We start from the raw sequence: 22,284 nt of genomic DNA, 5'->3' as shown, positions 1-22,284 counted from the left end.
AATTTCTCCAAAACTGCTTACAGTTTGAGGGCGCCCCTATCAATACTATCGGTTTTTCGGAGCACGAGTCCTGCCTTGTCCTTTAGCACTTTTTCGCTTTTCGCCCTACGGTTCTTCGACTCTCCACGCGACTGAGTGCTCGGGGCTTCCCCATTTCGAGCCTTTTCGCCCAGCGCTAATCGCGCATCAAATTCCACCTCTGTTTCCCAATCCGGGCCTCCCAAGGGCTAATTCGGCCTCCCGCGTGGTCTCCATGGGCCTCGGTCAGCGCGCTTTGACTGAGGTCCACGTCGTTCCACGCTGGCTGCCATTGCCAATGGTTTAGGGTCTTTTTTATCGCTGTTTTGGAATTTTTTGATGTTTGTCCCAACCTGATACAGTCATGTTTCTTTTGACAGTTCTTTATGGATCCAATTCGAATCACATGTCCCTAAACACGAAAGACAGACTATTTTGGCATAAGCTCATGGAGGCGTAGCTAGTGGGAATTATGCAGGGAACGCTACTACGTAGAAGACCTTAAGAGCAGGATTATGGTGCCCCTCACTACACAAGGATGTAAAGGAGTATTGTCAAGCATGTGATATATGTCGGAGACCTGGGATGCCATCAAGGAGGGATGAAATTCCATTGGTTCCACAGGTGACATTGTAGGCCTTCGACAAATGGGTGATTGATTTCGTTGGACCTAGCAACCCACCTGGGAAGAATATCGGTGCGAGGTATATAATCATAACAACTGATTATTTGAAAAGGTGGGCTGAGGCATAAGAAGTAAGGGATTGCAACGCAGAAATTGCTGCGAAGTTCATTTTTGAGTATATTTTGTCTATATTTGGGTCTGCAAAGGTCTTGATGAGTGATCAAGGATCACATTTCCTAAATAAGAACATTGAGGCGTTGACTAAAGAATTCCAGGTGTATCATCAGAAGAGCACCCCATATCAACCTTAGGCAAATGGCATAGTTGAATCTTTTAACAAGATTTTGGAAAATGCACTAACCAAAATGTCCAATGTGAACATAGATGATTGGGATCTGAGAATTCTAGCGTGTTATGGGCTTATAGAACCACATGTAAGAAGATGACAGGCTAGACACCTTTCAGGTTGGTTTATGGGCAAGAAGTTGTGATGCCCATGGAGTATATTGTGCCAAGCTTAAGGATTATAGCCTTTACAGACATGGCCAACCCTAACATAATGGAGGAAAGAATGGCGCAGTTGCTCGCATTAGAGGAAGACAGATTTGTAGCAGGATTTCATCAGTAGGTGCAGAAAGCAAGAGAAAAAGCTTGGCACGACTGACATATCAAGTAGAAGACGTTCTAGGAAGGAGATCTTGTCCTTCTATATGACAGTAAATTCGTAAAGTTCCCAGGAAAGTTTAAGATGCATTGGTTGGGCCCCTATATCATCAAGCATATCACGGATGGAGGCGTAGTTCAGTTGGTGAAGTTGAATGGAGAATTGATACCAGGGAGGGTGAATGGAAGCAGGTTGAAACTATAAAGGGAGAACCCTGCCATGGTATCTTCACTCAAAAAAGAAAGGAGGAAAGTCTTAGTGCCACCTGTAGTTGAAAGTGGGCACTAGACTATAAACTATGGTATAAAAACTAGCTTTGACATAAGAAGGTTACTTCGTGACAGTCAGAAGTATGTCGAAAGAACCACGACACAAGAAGGATTGTTCGCAACAATGAAAGGTGCATCGAAGATAGTCAGAAATCTGACCGTTAAAAAAAGGAAAATTGTCGTTGGAGGAGTGGAAAATTGCATTTATGGAGACAGGTTGGCAAGGATCTAGGGATAGACATGTAGTGAATAAACAAAATCTGATCAAGATCTAAGATAATGATGGGGGTTAGAATATCAGGAATGTTATAGAATGCCGCATCCCGCTAAGATTTTGGCACTTTTCTATCTGAGAGCTCAAAAATCACTAAGTATTGAGAAATTGCAAAAGTTGCACTACTGCATGAACACTGAAGAGCTCATATGCATATTCAAAGAGAGAGGTATAGAGGGAATTATGGAAGCTACAACACCATCTGGTACACCCGCAGCATCGCCCCTCACGCAACGAAGATCGCCGAGGAAGAAACCGACTCAGGGGCAGAGAACAAAGAAGAAGCAAGATAAGAAGCCTATTGAACCACCGCCAGAAGCCCAATCTGTAAGAGAAAACGAAGAAGAAGTAAACTAACAACAAATGGAGACAGAGAGCACAACAATTCTGTCCCCATTGTCGCCATATTTACCACCCAGGAAACCCAAATCCAAACTAGTCAAAGACTCCAATGATGTGAAGTATGGCACATTTACACCATTTATACCATAGAAAATACTAGTTGAAGGATAATTGCTTAGAAAAATCCCACAGTTGAAGTTTGAAGACTACGACTTCAATGACGGTAACAAATACTTGCAGTTCGCACCAAGAAGGTACTTGAAGTAGGTCCATTACCCAGAGAGCGGAGTAACAAGATTGGAACCACATCAATGGGTGAAAGGGTTAGAGGAATCAAACTTACTGAACATGTTGAACGTGCTGCACTTCGGCATAAGTACACCTAAGACAATCTCCATAAGACAATTGCTCGTGTTGGTGCATGATGGATGCCTATGGATGGGAAAGAGGGTCCTAATTGACAAGATGCTAATATGGCATTTACCAAGTTGCCATACCAAGGAAGGGACCCTGCCGAAGAGTTCGTGGGTAAGGATCAGGACAAAGTGATAATGCAAAACATGAAGGAGAAGTTTAGCTTGGTCAAGAAAACACGAGGCTATGACATAAATTCGATTAGTGACGAAGGAGTACGCTTCACTGCACATATCTTAGTTTGGAATATTATGTGAAAATGATGAGCCAATGAAGTCCCTGCAACAGTTGTTTCCCTAGTTACGCAGTGCAACAATGAGGTCTAGTACAACTGGGCCAAATATCTATGTAGAGAATTTTTGGAAGATTGTCGAGAAGCTCAGGAGGAAGGTAAGACCTTTCATTACACATGGCTGATTTTGATCATAGCATTGTTGGCATGGAAGGAGCCGGAGGATTCATAGTTTCCTCCAGTAGAAGCAGACGTGTGTGAAGCCGCATGGTATTACTCGCTTTGGTATACCAAGGAGACATCTCTAGCACATGAGAACATAATATTTTTTGTCTGGTATCACATGGATTTACATATGTTGGTAAATCATCACCCTAGATTGTCACCAAGATTGTACTAGCAATATAAGTCTGTTGCGAAGTTCAAAGCAGACTTTCATAGGATCTATATACAGGCTCGAAAGGATACAATGAAGACATGGCATCCTTTGCCATAGTTAGTCACCGAAGATGATCTTTTGATAGTAATATAACAGTGGCCCATGGAATGGATGACCGCAGTGGAGAAAGATGCAAGAGATAATGAAACAAAGGAGGAAACTTTGCAGCATGGGGAAGCAAGTGAAAATGATAAAGACAAGGATGAACAAGAGCACGAGCACAATGAAGAGTAGGTTAGGGAGCAAACAGAGACAGAAGAAGGAAAGAGGAAGATGCAAAGCAGAACTTCACCGAGGAGTAGAAATATATAGAAAGTAGATAAATCCAAGGGCGCAACACCACTGGTCCTTACTGATGGGGACCTAGATGAAATTGGGGAGAAAATTCAAGAAGTCATAGTAGAGTCATGGAACAAAATAGAGGATCACTACGACGCACTCCTGACAAGTGTCGAGCAGAGTATTGCAGAATTGAAAATATTGGCGCAAACATCCAAACAACCAGTGCAGATAGGCCAAGGACTCCAACCAGAAAGACTAATAGAGATGACATTTGGGATGAGGATAATACAGATACCTGCGGACGCTCTACATTTCAACTCTGTTGAAGTAAAGAAGGAGGTAAAAGGTTGGGATAATGTCAATATGAACATTGCAGTGCTACCCATTCCAGTATTACATGACTTGCACCAAGGCATCATAAATGAGCTAAAGGAGCATGAACAATGCACCTCACAGTTAAATATTCACGTAGAACAAGAGCACACTACGCTGAAGAATCAACTCGACCGGACCATCAAGGATAAGGATCAGGAAGAGCTACATCAACAGAGATTGAAAGAGGTGGTCGAAGCCACTTACAGGGAAGTTTTGGACATGGATGTCTGTGAGGAGGAATCAATAGAAGATAAGGTCATGAAGCTTGGCCTTGCAGTCAAGGAATCAAAGAAGAAGATCGTGGATGTGCAGTTTGAATATGAAATAAAGATCAGTGAGCTGCAAATGAAGTTGCAGCCAGCCACGCCACCAGAAGTACACAAACAAACGGAGATCAACCTAAAGACTATAGTGACAGGCATCTACGAGACAATGGCAGAGTGTGGAAAATTATTAGACGAGACCATGCAGATTTGGACTTCGCTACGGAAGATCTGAACGTACAAAAGATAGAAGACGACATCCAAAAGAAGCAGAAGCATCTAGAGGATTTTTGGGCAACTATAAAGACCTTCTCAGTCTCGTAGAAGCTTGCCAGAATCAGTGAAGGCAAGGCACTTCAGAAATAGATAGAAGAACTCAGAAGGGAAGAGAAAATTTTGATGGAGATAACTCAACCATGGCAGGATGAGGCTCTCCATCTATCGTAGGAAGTGGATGGGAAGCTCTAGGAGCTTCGACAAAAGGAAGGAGCAGTGTTGCAGAAGACTGCAGGACTAGTGACAAAGGCACTACTGGAAGAACTACGTAGAGAAGAGAAGCAGGTAATAAAGATACTATAGTGGTACAATGTCGCCTACAACAACGTCACAACAAATATTCAAGGCAAAGCATCTGAGTGACTCAGGACGAGTCACATGTGAGTGTTGGGGACCTATTGAGTGCAACCTAACTTGGCCCAAGTTTTGGTCAAAACTCCGCATTTTAGGGAGCGGAGTGCGCGGTAACGTGGAGCTATGTACCACACAATGTTTTAGGGGCTTCGGTGTGGGTAGAATTCCCTTCTTTGTGTAATGAGTTTGGGCAATAGTTGATCGTTTTTAGGAGGACCATGGTATTTTTATGTACCCATTGATGTAATTAGTATATATAGGAGTAAAGATGTAAGTCGAAGTAATAATGAAATGATACGAGCATAAGTAAATACCTCTGTAATCTGTGTTTGGGTCTTGAAGGAAAGGCTCCACAGCTGAGTGCGCGGAGACCTAAAGTCTGCAGTTGAGTGCACAGACACCTGCAGCTAGGTGCGCAGGTCGAGGAATGTACGTTTCTTCAGAGAATTAATATAAGAAGTATAGTTTTGATGGAAAAAACTTGTGTATGATTATTGTGTATCTTTTACTTTGTGTTCAGTGTTTTGGTTATATTTTACTTCCGCTTAGTATTGTTTATGGTTGTTAATGACATGGTTAAGTAGATAATCCAACACTACGAAGTAAAGAATAAAGTGTTAAGTGAAAGTAGAGTAAGAATTCCACAGCCCATTATCCCTCAAGGCTGCAGAAACCTGGTTTTGAATCCTCCCATAGTCACTTCGGGTGAGACTGTGATCTGCTTTGTAGGTCATTGCCAAAAGGGCCAGTGATTGAGGGTTTTGTTAGTGCACAGTAAAATCTGAACCTGGGTCAAGACCAAACAAACCAACACATTCCTCTGACAAAACTTAGCTTCATACCGTCCCTTGGTCATCTGCAAAAACCCTTGACACGGACCTAAACCTTTGCTAGTGTACACCCTTCTTTTGTTGTTGCTAGGGTACATAGATAACCTCTCCAACGAGCTCTCCTCCAATATGAATGTTGTGTAATGAATGAGTAAAATGAATCTCCTTCACCCTCTATTTATACACAAATGAGGGGCTCCACGAATTCATTTGAAGGGACATGTCTCATGGACGAATTCCTCAAGCCTACATGACTTTGGCTATCCATAACTAATTATCAACTTCAAAAATTCATTACTTGGTTTCTAGAGCTCTGATTTAAGTGATATTTGGAGTGTTTGAATCAGCTCGCCAAGCTTTATCACCTCAAAATTTCCTAAGCTCAAATTCATCATAGTTTTGAACCAAATCCCGATGGGTGCAAAACCCCAAGCTTGGGTTCCAAGCCCACAAGTGACCCTTGTGGCGCTTTGCCCTCCAAACCCTGAACCCTAGGGCTTGGAGTACTTACCAAGATACAAAAATGAACACTCCCTCTTAGCAAGAGAGTTACTTCTAAGACTAGGAAGTAACTCATCATCATCATCACTACTCATAACACTTGCCCAACTCCTAGCGCTCACAATCGCAACAATCGATGTACAGTGAACTACCCCTTCTTAGAAGTGTTGTTGTCACTGTTGGAAGCACCCTACTTCTTCTTCTTATGATGAAACATCTTCCACTCTCTCCGTGATTCCTTATTGGAAGTTTTAGGAGCACCCTTGCTCCCCACTGACCACGTGCTCTTCTTGGATTGCAGAGTCTCCCTCTGAATCTACAAGCTCCCTCTCGAACTCGACTCCTTCTGAGTCTCTAGAATTTGGACCTTGTTGGGAAGGTGTACCTTCTTCTTGGGAACCTATTCCTGCTCCTATGAAGCTTGCACCTACACCTTCTCCTGCTTATGTGGAACCCACACTTGCTCCACCTGTACCTACTCCTGCTTCTATGGAACCTGCACTTACTCCACGGGCTTGCCCGTTAACCTGTAGAGACCATGTTCTCTAACTCTGAGTACAATCCTATCGGACTTAGAGCCTATGGGCCCGAGTCTTGCCTTCCCATCCTGTAACAAAACCTCAAACCCCTTCCTCTTGATCATTAAGACGGAAATCGCTCTATATCTGAGTCTTGGTACAAACAGTACATCCTAGACTTGCATCACACGTCCTCTCTCCATTCTGAATGGCAACCCACCCGATCCTCGGATCTCCAACTGACCCTTGTCGCCCAACACCATGTGAAACTTCGAGTCCCATTCAGTCAGAGTCTCAAAAACCTCCTATGGCCCTATCATATGTTTCATCGCACCATTGTCCATGTACCATCTATCCTCATTGACAAAACCCTACGAGAAATGAGAAATCATAGCAAAGTCCTCCTCTTCCAATATCCTAGTGAGATCATCTATCTCAACTGAAGTAGCAACATCGATGGTCTACTTTCCTTTCCTTTTCTCATCATCTCCCTTCTTCTTCATTGCACATCTCAATGAATAATGACCCATCTCGCCACAGTTGAAACACTTGACTTTACTAAAGTCCTTCTTTTGCTTACCCTTCATTCGTGTTGCAAGTGCGATGTCATCATCGAAAGAATTCTTCTTTGGATGAAGATCCTCATCCCGCAACTCTTCCTGAATCAAGTCATCCCACAACCTATCCCAGTCTAGGAGCTTCTCCCTGGGAACGATCCCTTTAATGAAGGGTCTCCATTCCTCGGTGAACCCTTTCAAGGCAATCCTTACCATATCTCCATTTGAGATAGTCACACGGATGGCAGCAAGCTCGTTTTTGACCTGAGACAATCTCGTAATATACGAGCCTTTATCATCTTGGTGGACTTCAACTCATCCTCCAATACCAGTACTTGGTGATCGTTCTTATTTTGGAACAAATTTTGAAGATCCATCCACATCTCATGTGCATTGTTCTTCTCGGACAAATGAGGTATTAGGGAATCCTTCACACCATCTAGGATGATCAATCTCTCCCTCACATACAAATGTTCATATATTTCCAGCTCCTTAGGGTCGGTTGGCTTCTTGATCCATTTCTCGGCGAACTCTCGGATCTTGTTGACCTGCAAGACCAACTTGATCCTTTCCTTACAAGGACTATAGTTGGACAACCCCTCCAACCTGTCCTCATACCGAAGACTTGCTTGCAACTTCAACATTGTAGTGAGCCCTTCACTCACAATGTGACCAACTCCTTCTCACGTTGTATTTTGTTGCGCACAACTCTAATTCACTGACTTTCAAAGTAGCCCAGACATGCTGTGATACCATGTTGAATTTCCACAACCTTGGGTCTAGGTTAGAGTCTTCAAATCACTAACGCTACCAAACGAAGAATCTCAACCATAAACTACTTTGAACAATGAAATATAAAGCAATAAATCACATGCACAAATATACACACTTTTTAACAAATATTGTACATATTGTATAGTCACCAATCTTCATTATATTAAACCAAATATGAATAATACAACATTCTATGGTATACAAGATACAATGACAAACTTCGTTGCAACTTCTATGTAGTATCTTGTCCTGTCGGTCCTTCACTTCTGTATTGCTCACTAGTAGTGCTTTAGTCCATCAAGGCCACTACACATTGAGACTCCATGGGGGCTGCCACCTAACACTCTTGCATGTCACTTCTACTGCATGTACACGGGCTCATAAATATGCTCTTTAGGCTATCCAATTCCCGGGCTCCAATCTGCCTTCTAGTAGCCTCTTTCATCCATCAAAGAGCTACTCATAAGGATGCAAACTTCACCCTATCTTCATCTCCTCTTCTTCACTTCAAGATAGCTTGTCTAGGGCTACTTTGGGTAGCCAACACACTTCCCTACACCAGGTTAATGGCACCCAATACTACACTGCAACATTTTCTCCAATGAAGATACACGATCACACAATCTCGCCTCCAAATTGGCTCCCATAGGCTGCCCAAACAATCTGATCCAATCTGGTCAACAAACTGTGACCCAACACACCTCCAACCACTGCTCCAAATTGCTTTGTACTACTCCAACAATTTTTCTTATGTTAGTGACTGGTTAAGGCACCCACAAGCTATAACAACCCTTAGAATAGTCACCAAACAACCCGTAAATGACTGTGATCTCTCCTAGTATAGGTCTCATCCTCCTTGCTGAAAGGATAGGGCATAGAACAACCCCCAACTAGCTCCAAACTTTCCCTCACTGATATGCTATGGCCTGCAGCCTAGCACTTAGTCTTGCTATAGCACAAAGCACCCTCCAAATGCAAATTTAATCCCATACAAGGCCTCCAAACAAACTTGTTATCTTTCTGCCTCCACACTACTAGATTAGGGCTTCAATTAACCCCATAACAACCCTATGCATAATATTTCTGTGTGGTTAAGGGACTGTGGCCTTACCACAGGTCTATCCTCCTTCCACGGTCTGCTGAGACAGAGGTTCTAGCCTTCAACGTAGCCCTTAAACAACATACAAACCTTACCTTTGCCCTCGACTCCCTTCCTATAATCTCGGCCTCCAAAAATAGCCTTGAAACAGTCCTCAAAATCACCTCGTTGTCTAGTCTTTTGGTGCAGCCTTGAAGCACAGGGCCTCAGTCTTTCCTCTAGAAAAACTTGGCTTCATACTAGCCCTTGGTCACCTACAAAAACCCTTGACACAGAACTAAACCTTTGTTGGTGTCCACCCTTCTTTTGTTGCAGCTAGGGCACAGAGATAACCTCTCTAATGAGCTCTCCTCCAAGATGAATGTTGCACAATGGATGAGTAAAATGAATCTCCTTCACCCTCTATTTATACACAAGTGAGGAGCGTTCGGGGGTCAAGTGGTTCAAAACCTCAATGGGACCCAGGGGCTGGTTGGCAGAAAGGTTGGTTTGGTTCCTGAGGGTCATAATGCTGATGTTGAATGTCTGTATGGTGTGTTTCCATTGGTTCCACTCCCTTAACGTGACTTAGGAGGTCAAATCATATCATAATAACTTCTTGTCACATGTTTACCTCAGTTAGATGGTTACTTGGGTAGATGTGGGAGGAGGGTGTTACATGTTGAATATGTGATGTGTTGGATTTTGGAAAATCCCCCTTTGTTTCTACTCCCTTACCACCCCTGCGTCATTCGTTCCCACCACACTCGTCATCTTTGCTTTGTGGTACTGGGACTCCCTGTCATCCTTTGACTCTCCTCTCGAGTCTCAAGCCAATTGTTTCTATCCTGAATTTACTCCTCTGGCACTGAAATTCGATATTGACATTTTAAGGAAGCCAAACATGGCCAAACAAAGAACCATGTTGCGCAAAGGTGCCACCTACTATTGGGAAATGAATTCACATGTTTGACAAATACTAGAGCCCTTGACAAGGAGATACAGAAGTCACACACCACCTCAAATTCAAGAAGAAATAGTCAAGGCAAAGCGTGGCATAACTATGGAGGGAATGTCTATAAAATATTGGATTGCAGGTGAATTTTCCAAGTGGGTACTAGACACAAGGTACACTAATGGAAGACTTAATCAATATGTGCACACTATTAACATCTATTGGCACATGAAATTGTTGCTTGGGAAAGTTCTCCTTGATAGAAATGAAGCTTTTCAAGAGATCTTGATGATGCTAAATGAGTTGTAGATAATGGGCCAAGGTTTGGATCGACGTCTACAAATGATGCAGGACCATCGCAAAACCCAATTGACTAAGAAGGTCAATACTTTTTAATAGAGGAGTTGGCTCCTCAAAGCGTGGATTTGGTTAGATTAGGAGAATTTTTATTTCGCCATGTAATCTTGAAATTTTAGAGTTTTGTTAATTTGTTTCAGAAATTTGAGAGAGCTTGGATTTTGTAGCAAAGATTTGATTTTAGATCCGCTTTTCATGGATATGGAAGGAACTCATTTATGTACTTATTCATATATTGAATTAATGAAAAGAGGGGGGAGAAGTAGAGAAGTGCGTGTAAGATAGAATAGAAAGGATTTGAGGGTCGAGAAGGGCCACATGGCAGAGAGGGCTTTGAATGTAAATCAAAGCATTTCGTTGTGAGTGAAGAGAGCAAGAATTCTTTTGCAATTAACCAGCCCTTCTGCAATCACTAATTTCAGATTATGTATGTTATGCGGCTCACATAACTTTGTACATATTTTATTTTTTATTTTAACGATAACAATTTCAGAGTGATTTGTGACAGGGCCGAGAGGCGTGCACACACACACACACATAATGACTCTCTTGCAAGCCTCTTCTCTTCATGACCCTCTTGCAACCCTTTTGGAATATATATGAGATGATTGGAATTCTATAGAAAGAGAGAGTGTGGGACTTAAGATTTCATTTTAACTCTAGATACTGCTAATTGGAGATCCTTTGTTGGACAAAAGATGATCTAGTGAATCCTGCCCGGAGGATATACGTCGACAATTCTGTTATATTTGTTTATTGACGGGTTGGGCTCTTGTGGTCAAGTTTATGTAGCTCTGATAGGCATACAGAGGGTCCCACCTAGAGGTTCTCACCAAAGGGTTTACCCCGATGATCCCATTAAGCTCATAGTTTGAGTACGTCAAGTTATTGTGAGTGGGTGGGTCCTACCCGAAGTTCCACCCTAGTGGATTTCATATGTGTTTACTCCCATAGCATCGGGCTACCAAGGCAGGGCCGACTATGTTAAGCAAAAATTTGAAGCAGGTCCTACTTGGAGGCTCCTTCAAGGCGGCAATTGTAACCTTATCTTTTCATCATGTCAAGGTCCCTTAACGAGCTCATGTGGTGTTGACTATGGGCTAGATAGAAGGTGGGTTGGCCTAGACTATTATCTCGAAATTTTCATGACCTAGAGACTTGTGAACTTATGTTTGCATCACACTAGACTTTTGAAAGTGCGTTAAAGATATTAAGTGGAGATTTGGATGTGTCCTGCCGAGGGGTTCACCCCGATGACTTTTGTGAATTGAATTCAAGGAAGTGTTGGGAATCGGGGTCACGGGCATACGAACCCAGAGTTGGGAAAGGAATGTTTTATGAGAATTGGGCCATACTCACGTAGAGATGGCTACCTTTTCAACTCCTTCCACATTTTTATAGATCCGCCACTCTGATTTTAATGGGGTTTATATCTCAAAGGGAATGAAGAAAGCATTGATTTGGGGAACCTTTGACCAAATTTGGGCACAGTGGTTTTTTGAGGAACTGGGAATTTAGCAAGCCTATAATTAGGTTTGCATCAAGTGGTATCAAAGCAGGTTAAGTTTGCTTGATTGGATTCTTTGGAGTTAAAGGAATTGTGACAATACTCTTTTATTTTGATGGTGCAAAAAATGTAAAATAGGATTGTTGGTTGCATAATTGTGAAGAAGAGTCAAGCATAAGTTGGAATAAAGTGGAACAAGTGAGGCATAACATAGGATTGAGTAGCAGGAAAACTAATAGATTGCAGTCAACAAGAGAATTGAGAGATTGCAACAGAATTAAAAATTAGATGACAGACAATGAATTTTTATCTTCAATTAAATTTTAAATTGTTGAAATAGGTAGTAGCAGAAGAAATAATATAGTGAAAACAGTTACGGAGGAGGAAGAGAGCAAGTAAAATCTCTTAAAATAAAGTTGTGGCATAAAAAGTTGTAGCAAGGAATGTTGTAAGAAACTTTCAACTGAAGGTTGAGGGAACAATGGAAGTTCTTAGAAGAAGATTGCGAACAGGGCGCAAGAGCCAGAGAAGAGTAAAGGAGTTCTCAAGAAGGAGATTCGAGGGAATAGGACTAGTGATGCCAAAAGTTTAATTTTAGGAGAAATTTTGATGAGGCATAGAATAATAGTGTTGAATACTAACTACAAAGAGAAAGTTAAATTGTAGCTCACAATGAACATGGAGAAGCTCAAAGGAGAGGAGAAGATGACTATGGACAGTCAAAGGAAGGAACCAGAAAGAAGCCACAACAAGAAAGAAAAGGATGTCGGGACAATTAAAAAGAAAGAGAAGAGAATGAGTAAGGGAGAGTTTGACAAAGAGATCGCTAAAATAAAGGAAGAACTCAACAATTTAAAAGATTTGCTACAAAGAGGAATCATAGAAAGATTGAAACAAGAAGTTTATGTAGGGAAAAAGGTTAAGTGGCCTATCAAAGAGTTAGTTGTTAAGAAATTAGTGCAAAAAAGGAGGCACTCAAGGCAACTATATATGAGATAAAGGAATTCATTTATGAGCCAGAGAAGGGGCCAATTCTTGGAGAGGAAGACAATGATAAAGAAATGACAAGAGGAATGACAGAGGCATCTGCAGAGACTAAAGAGTCTCATGGTTTTGATTTTAATTGTCTATGTGAATGTGTAATTATAGGTACCAAAGATGTTAGAGGCAATATTGAATGAAGTTGTGAAGGAGTTCAAGATGGAATTCTTCAAGTTTGTAAGAGGAAGCTTAGAGGTATATTTTATTGGTTTTATTTTTTATATTATGTACTTGATCATTTTCAAGGGAGTTTTATTGAATTAGAGACTAGGAAGGAGATAGAAAACACATGTTTGTACATCAGGAGTATGTGAAAATTGTGGAAGAGGAGCTGGTTAGAAGGACTTAGCTCGGAATATTTCACAAAACTCATAAGTGATGATGAGAAGTCAATGACAAGAGGATTGTCAAGAACTAGTTATGGTAAAGGAAATGATAGTATTTCATGCAAGTCAGAAGGGTAAGAAGGTGGCTTGTGAGAACAACTACAAGGAAGGTATAACAAATCAAGATAGCGATGTAAGTGATACAAGACAAGAAGTTGTTATGTGGAACAATAATGGTGATATTTACTCTGATCAGAGAATGACATAGGATGAATAAGGAGCTCACATGCATGAAGAAAAAGGTTTGTTTGGAATGCTCATAAAAGAGAACCATATATACTTGAAACTAAGGAAAAAATACTCGAGGACGAGATGCAACACTCAAAAGAAAAGTTTGAGGACTTCAATGGATGGCCAAAAATATTGGAATATGAGTTACGACAGTCTGAAAGCAAAGGTGAAGAAATTGAGGTAATGAATTCATTGGCAACAAATTCCAATTTTGAATATAAATGTGTGTTAGTTGAAGGAGACCAAGGGGTCGTTCTTGAAGAAACTAATATAGTTTTAAGGGAGGAATCTTTCCAAAAGGATAGAATGGAATTTGAACCTTCAAAACTGATTAAATTTGAAGAGATAACAAATCAACATGAGGATTTTATAACCAGGATATGGAGCAATTTATTGATGCAAATAAATTGACAAAATGACCTTTATAATGGAGTCTTCCAACAATCAACTTTCTTACATAATGATGAAAGGAAGAAGGAGAGGGTTTTTATAATGCACATATATGGAATGTTGACAGCATAATGGAAGGAATTGCTTCAAAATGACAGAGGGTATAATTTCTAATTTGATAAGGAAAATAAAGTTTTTCAGGTTAAACAAGTGTCAACGAGACATGTTGCAGATAACCAAAGCACAAAAAGGAAAAGTTCAAGACTACCAAAAGAAATATGACCAAAATAGAAACATGGAGGAAGTCATCAAACTTGAAAATGATTCAAATTGCAGGGATTTGAAATGGCTAACAGTAAAGTGCACAAAGGAGAAGGAGAAGACAATGAAAGAAGATGGTGATTTTATATATCAACAGTGTGAAATTCAAAAAATTCAAAAATTGTTTTTGAACTATAAAATTTTAAATAATTGTATTTTGGAGGATATTTTTTGAAATATATTTGTTTGTGTAGCTGAAGTGGAAGGTCTTGAAAATAGAAACAATTGATTACCACTATCAAGCCAAGCATCTGAGGCTTGGAATAAAGGGATATAGGGTGTTGTTGAAGTAAAGGATTTTATCTAGGAATTTAAAGTTATAATGTGTACTCAAACTTTATCATCACATCAATGAGAAGCTGAAGATTAGGGTATAGCTAGAAAATGTAAAAAAGAAGTTGAACACAACATAAACATAATAAACTATTGGCAAGACTTAAAGGTTTAGGTGCATTTTTTACAACAACATGGAAATGTATGGAAGGTTGTTGTGAAGATAAAGGAATTCCACTTAAGCCAATAGGTGTGTGGACAACAAAAACAACAAAACAGTTGTATAATATAACCTATACAAGTATACAAAGTAGGGAAACATGGATTATTGCACCAGAGCAATTAAAGGAAGCATTATGGAGAAAGGCACAAATTAGAATTGTTGATAGAGGATAGAAGCAACATGATTTTAAAAACCTTGAAACTTTAAAAAACCATTGGTATAAGTTCATAATGTTTTATTTAGAAATAATATGTCCAATTCGGGGAGGCAACAATCAACAACAAGCTAAGTGAAGACAAAGGTTCTCAAGTGGATAAGCAATAATAATTATTATTAACACAGTTGTGGATAGATGATTGATGAAGGAAGCTGGAACAGGAGCACTGCACAAAAGCAAAATCAAAATCAAATTTGGGATCTTGGACGATTGTAGGCAATAACACAACAACGACATAACCATCTGACAAATGGCGACTTACAACATGAGATTTGAGGAGGGCGAGAATTCTTTTGCAATTAACTAGTCCTTCTGCAATCGTTGATTTCACATTACATATGTTATGAGGCTCACATAGTTCTGTATATAAATTTATTTGTTATTTTAACATTAGTGATTTTAGAGTGATTTGTTAATAGGGTTGAGAGGCGCACAGAGACTCAGACACACACATTCCAAAAGGGTTGTAGGAGGGCCATGAAGAGAAGAGGCTTGTAGGAGGGTCGCGAGGCCAACTATATATAAGAGTAGAATTCTATAGAAAGAGAAAGTGCAGGACTTAAGATTTATTTTTAACACCAGAAACTGCTAACTGGTGATCCTTTGTTGGAGATAAGCTGAACTAGTGGGTCCCACATGGAGGCTATACGTCAATGATTTTATTGTATTTGTTTGTTGACGAGCTGGGCTCTTGTGGTCGGGTTTACGTAGTTCTAACAGAGAGAAGTATGGTCCTATCTGGAGGTTCCCATCAAAGGGTTTACCCGACGATCTCATTATGTTCATAGTTTGAGTACGTCGAGTTGTTATGAGCAGGTGGGTCCTACCCGGAAGTTCGACTCCAGTGGCTTTCTTATGTGTTTTCTCCCATAGCACCGAGCTACCAAGGTCGGGCCGACAATATTAAGCATAGATTTATAGCGGGTCCTGCCAGAGCCTCCTTTCCAGTTGCAATTTTAACCTTCTCTTTTCATCACATCGGGCTCCCTTAATGGGTTCACGTGGCATTGACTGTGGGCTAGATATAAGGTGGGGCGACCTGAACTCTTATCTCGAAAGTTTCGTGACCCAGAGACTTGTGAACTTATCTTTGCGTCTGCGCTAGACTTTTGAAAGCAGGCCAGAGATATTAAGCAAATATTTGGATGGGTCTCGCCAGAGGGTTCACCCCGACGCCTTTTGTGAATTGAATTCAAGGAAGTGTCAAGCACTGGGGTTACGGGCATACAAACACAAAGTTGGGTGAGAATTGTTTTATGAGAATGGGCCATACTCGCATAGAGATGGTTACCCTTTTAACTCATCCCACATTTTGATATATCAACCACTATGATTTTAATGGGGTTTATATCCCAAAGGGGGTGAAGGAAGCGCCAATTTGGGGAACCTTTGACCAGATTTGGGCATTGTGACTTTTTGAGGAACTAGGAATTTAGCAGGCCTATAATTAGGCCTGCATCAACAAAGGATTAAAGGGCACTTGAGCCTTCCCTCGAATCCAGGTTTCTCACTAGGAAGCAACAAAGAGCCAATTGTTGTCAAAGAATCAGAGTCTCTTAAAGGGGGGCAATGAATTTTGTCCAGTCTACTACTAGTTACCTTTTTGTTAGTCTTTTTGGTTATTTGGATATGCTAATCTTTGTTGGCCTTAGGCCTCATGGATTCTTTATAATATCTTTGTTTTTCAAAATTAGTATGAACTTTTGAATACTTAAAAAGCTTTGGTTTCGTCATTGATCTGGTTTCCCTAATGATAGACCAAGACAGACCATATTGTATATTTTCTTCTTTCCATAGTAAAATAAAGTTAATTTAATAACAAAAAATGAAGAAATGAGTAGTTATTATAATTTCGTAAATTTAATTCCATATGGTATCTCCTATCTCACTACCCCATCACTCATGAATATGTGAAAGGACAATGTTGTTGTGAAGTTTTAAAACATCACTTTGTATCAAATCTTTTAATCAAATCTAAAATCTTAATTCATTGTGATGTATCACTTCTTTTTAACGTTGAATATTATTATTATTATTATTATTATTATTTTTTGAATTTGTCTACTCCTATATTGATACAAAAATATTTTTTACAAAGAGGCAGTGGCCTCGAGAAGTCTAGCCCCGAGATGTGGCATGCTCACATTACATAGCCGAACACTGACCAAAAAGACTTGCTGAAGACTGACTAAAAGAGCTTCTAGGACCATGAACATGACTAGTTCATAGAAACAAAATACGCCAATATCGAAACTGAAGACTGACCAAAGGTAATTCAAAGACCAAAACAGGTTGACTGGGCCCATACAAATAAACAGGGAAGCGCTGCCCAATTCAAAACTAAAATCTGACCCATTAAACAACTGTAACCGTAACTGAGACCCAAAGACATAGTCAGAAGAATGCCACCCACGTAGGGGAAACCAACAATTTTAACTTTAGAAAAAAGGTCTGAGCATGAGAACTGTAGAGCATATAATGACTATAAAACAGGAGGGATTTGAGCACCTTCGAGCAACAAAGAATCAAAAACCATTGGACGCAGACCTGATTAAGCTTCATGAGAGGTGGAAGGCGACTCTTCAACGATGCGACACCCATATTTATAGGGATCTTCATCCTCAGAGGGATGGCCCTCTTTGCCTGAAGAACCGCCACTAGTAGGGATGCTCGGACTAGCTTGAATGTTCATGTCCTAGGTTGTAGTGCCACCAGGATCCTTACTCTGCTTGTTGTCAATCTGAGAAGTGCCATGCTTATCTTCTGCCCTCGTCTCCAGAGTCACCCCTGGTGTCACAGCAACTAGACCAGAAGTATCCTCTCGAAGCTCAATGGTGACTGAAGCTATGAAGGAGAAATTACTGAGTGTACAGGGGAACTGAAAACGAGCGGTGTGAGATTGAGAATTATGAGAGCGCGCTGCTGAATTATGCTGCCCTCGACCCTGTCCACGACCACTCTTGGTAACGAGATAGCGGTTAGAGCAGAAGTCCGAGGAATAAGACGAGGAGTCCGAAGTAGAGGAGGAGGGCTGGCGGATAACTCGCCCACGGGAACTTCCCCTCCTGCAGCGCATTCTCTGGCGCAATCTAGGCATAATGAAAAGAGCAGGAGGTGCTGAACAGGCAGCAGTACTGTGAAGGCAGGGGGGGACTGAAAGGGGCCTAGCTTCAGCTCGCAGAGGAGCACTGGGAAAGACTGAGGACGAGCGACAACTGAATTTGCAGAATGGGCTTTGTGAAACATGAAATCCCGACGATAAATCAACACAACATTCCAGAGCACAACGTTTCCCTGGGCTGGTCTGAGAGCGAGGCTCTGCGGCAGCAAGGGAACAACACGAGCGCAGGGGAGGAGCATGAATGAATTCTTGGAGGGGCGCCATGACAGATGAACTTGCAGGCTGGTGTGGAGGGATGAGCTGCATTAACGCAACATTGAAGATGTTAGCAGAAGACTTAAAGACTGGCATCACGCGAGGCCGGATGGTGGTGGTAATAAGCCATGTGCCAACCCACCAAGCCGCCCACGTACAGAACGCAATGTTACACACCCGCATCCGGGATTAACGTTGAATATATTATGAAAGACTACTTTTTCCATATTTTCTTACATGGATCTAGTAATGTTTAATTTCATATCTTTGCTTCTCTTTTTCTCCATGTTTCTCTGTCATTTAGTCAAATCAAATATTTATGTATGCACCTTTCTTTATGTGAAATCCTTTCGGATGTTCTCATTTACTTTTTTATAATTTTCTTGATAAGTTCCATTCATTAAAATTGATTACTCATTAATTTAATGTACATTTTTATATGAATATATCACTTTATGTGATTGACAACTCAATTTGGAAATAATAGTAGAAGTACTTTTATGTACTTTGTAAATTTTCAATTAAACATATAGATAGAATTATTTTTACAAATAAGTTTCACATAATTTATTACTTTATATATATATATATTTGAGATGTATTAACATAATTTATTAGGTGTATAGTTCCAAAAAAATTGCAACATAAGTGTTATACTATACAATTTATAATTTAGGTAAGAGAATTTATCATAAACATATGTGTATTGACTCTAGATTATACATTGAACATGTACATAAGTTTATCTAAACATATATATCATGTTGACTTTACAGCCATAAAGTTAAAGGGACATATTTGAACCTTATACAAATAATTTAAAGTTAGAATGTCCGTAATTTAAATATGGAACAATGAGTTTTGACTTTAAAATTGATATCAATAAGTTACTAAAATTGTTTAGAAAAAGAGAAAAATAAATGGAAAAGGACAAAATGAAGGCTTAAATCATTTAAAAAATAGAGAAGCAAGCACATCAAGGCCTATGTTTAGGAAGTAGAGAAAATGAAAGAAGATGGGTAGATATATAAGACGAATTTTGGCTAGAAGTTGACGATGAAGTATGGGAAACATGGGAAGAGTTGTCCCTTTTTATATCATATCCATCCCAATCTTGTATCTTTTGAGTACGAATGGAGATTATATATATATATATATATATCTTTTGAGTACCTTTTGACAATTACAAAAATTTGGGTTAAGAAGGATTTATGTTATTTTTTTTTAAACATGATGGTCATTAATAAATATATAACATTTTTACTTTACTTATATTAAATGTGAGGCCTTAGTTTTTTGCATTTTATCTTGTTAGAGCCACTCATGCATATTGATTTAAGCACAACCACAAATTCTTGGTGCACAACTTCATGTGTGCTAGGAAGTGTATGTCATCTACATTAACCTTCTTTGTCCCATTTCATGCTCCCCCTCCACCCCCACCCATCACCCACCACTGCCACCACACCCCTCCAAAGCAAAGAAAGAAAAAAAAGAAGTTATGTGCACCAACCCAAGACTAAGGTGTGTAGTTGCCCCTTAACGGGCCAACGGGTGATGCCCTCAGTGGCCTCCCATCATAGACTATGGTGAGGTTGAGGAATAAGTTTCCCTATGCTTGTGAAACTTTTACACCATCAAACTCACCAAATTCTTATTGTGTGTGCCAAGTACCACCCAATGTGCATGCACTTTCTCATCTTAAATGAAACCACCTCAAGATCCTGTGAATACCCACGTAAGCAATTTACTTACACCCATATCAATGGCTTACATGCACTATGAATGCCAAGTGTGCACCAACAATGACACATGACACCCCATGATATCAACAATCATCCAACACATAAAAAATTGAATAAACTTTGAATATGGAATGGACAAACCTATCATTGCATGTAAAACTTATGTATAACATCTTTTCATTTTCACATTCTCTTCACACAACAGTGTCACCACACCCCCACCCAAGAAGAAAAAGAAAAAGAAAAAGAAAAGAAGAAGTTATGTGCACTAGCCCAAGACTAGGGTGTGTAGTTGCCCCTTAACGGGCCAAGGGGTGATGCCCTTGGTGGCCTCCCATCATTAACTATGAGTGGGGTTGAGTGAGTTTCCCCATGCTTATGAAACTTGTACACCATCAAACTCACCAAATTCTTATTGTGTGTGTCAAGTACCACCCAATGTGCATCCACTTTCTCATCTTACATGCAACCACCTCAACATCCTATGAATACCCACCTATGCAATTTACACACACCCATCTCAATGGCGTACATGCATTATGAATGTCAAGTGTGCACCAACAATGCCACATGACACCCCATGATATAAGCAATCATCCAACACATACAAATTTGAATAACATTTGAAGATGGAATGGACAAACCTATCATTGCATGTAAACCTTGTGTATAGCATCTTTTTATTTCCAGACTCTCTTCACAAAGCAATATACACATTCATTTTTTACACTCTATTAATTTTTTACTTCATTCTAATGCATGGTTATTTGCCTGTATCTTAATTGGTTTCAATAATGTTTAGATTGTCACTCAATTTGCATCAGGAAGTTCAATCACATATACGTGACCTATCTGACCTTACTTACCCAAATGCATAGATTTGAGGTTAAAGAAATGTGAATTATTTTACATTGTGATAATCTATATTGTAAACAAAGCTTCAACTTTAGACAATATAAAAGATTTAATATAAAATTCTCATTTGAAAGTTAATAGGGTCCATGTGTCTCTTTATATATATGCTTGAATAAAGCAAGAGCCTTTACAACTTGAGATGCCCATCAAAGTAGATTTAGATGAATCTCTAGATGTATGGAGGGGTTTATTCTTCCTTTCACTAGCTAAGGGTTTCTAAGAAGATATATGGAGGATTAAACTAATATAAGGTGATGTCTTATTTATTGAAGTATTGACCTTTGCATAATTTGTTAACCACAAATCACCAAAGTGGAATCTACACTTAAAATAGGCCCTAAAAGCCTATAACTCCAATTTTACCACGTAAAGAAAGTACCAAAAAATATGGTAAAATCTATAATGATCCATTTCAGATCAACTAGGGTTTGAGTTTTTGGTTCTCTAACATTATAGAAGTCTCTGATGGATTACCATAACTCACTAAATCCACATGAGTGAATCATGGTGCATTGACATGGTTGCCACTTGGACTTGTGAAGAATATTTGGACTCCTACCTTGTCAAGAGCACAACTTTCACATACAAACTTCATTTGAGGACAATGAATCACCGTTGGAAATTTATTTCTCTATGTAATGCAACCAGGGTCTTGAGAACAATTTTCCTTGCAGAGATCACAAAATCCCACTTTTTGGATTCTGAACTAGAGAAATTTCAATTTTGGTTTGTTAGAGCAGTTTTCAAGATACTTGCTAAAGTGCATATTATAGGTCCCAAATTGTGGTTTCCTTATTCCAAAACATCAACAAAAGTCATATTGTAGCCATGTAGATCCACTTTGGATTCCTATCTTACTTTAACAAAATATTTACCCCCATCTTGCTAAGCCTAAGTATAAGTATCTACCCAAATGCCAAACATGGCCTTTTAAACCCAACCTTATGCATGTGAACAAAGTATTCGCCATCAACAACCACGATTTTGTAAATAAAATGTTAATAAGAAAATTGGGATGATTTCTTCACTTTATCAACATAATTTGTATATATATAATTTATTTAAGATAACATCTTTCAATTTTATTTTATTTTCAAAACATTTATCCCATTTGAAGTCCTTGCAACATCTCATTGTGATACAAGTCCTTACAATATTCCATTGTAATACCTCTAACACCACAACAAAGAATGTCAAGTCATTGCAACATCCCATCGTGATACAAGTCTTTACAACATTCCACTATAATACCTGCAACATCC

The sequence above is a fragment of the Pinus tabuliformis genome, chromosome Q (assembly GCF_031772625.1).
Source record: "Pinus tabuliformis cultivar Carrire ecotype Pingquan chromosome Q, CPIR1, whole genome shotgun sequence".
In the NCBI taxonomy this organism is placed as follows: domain Eukaryota; kingdom Viridiplantae; phylum Streptophyta; class Pinopsida; order Pinales; family Pinaceae; genus Pinus; species Pinus tabuliformis.
The sequence above is the reverse complement of the archived record's forward strand: the minus strand, read 5'-3'. Positions refer to the sequence as shown.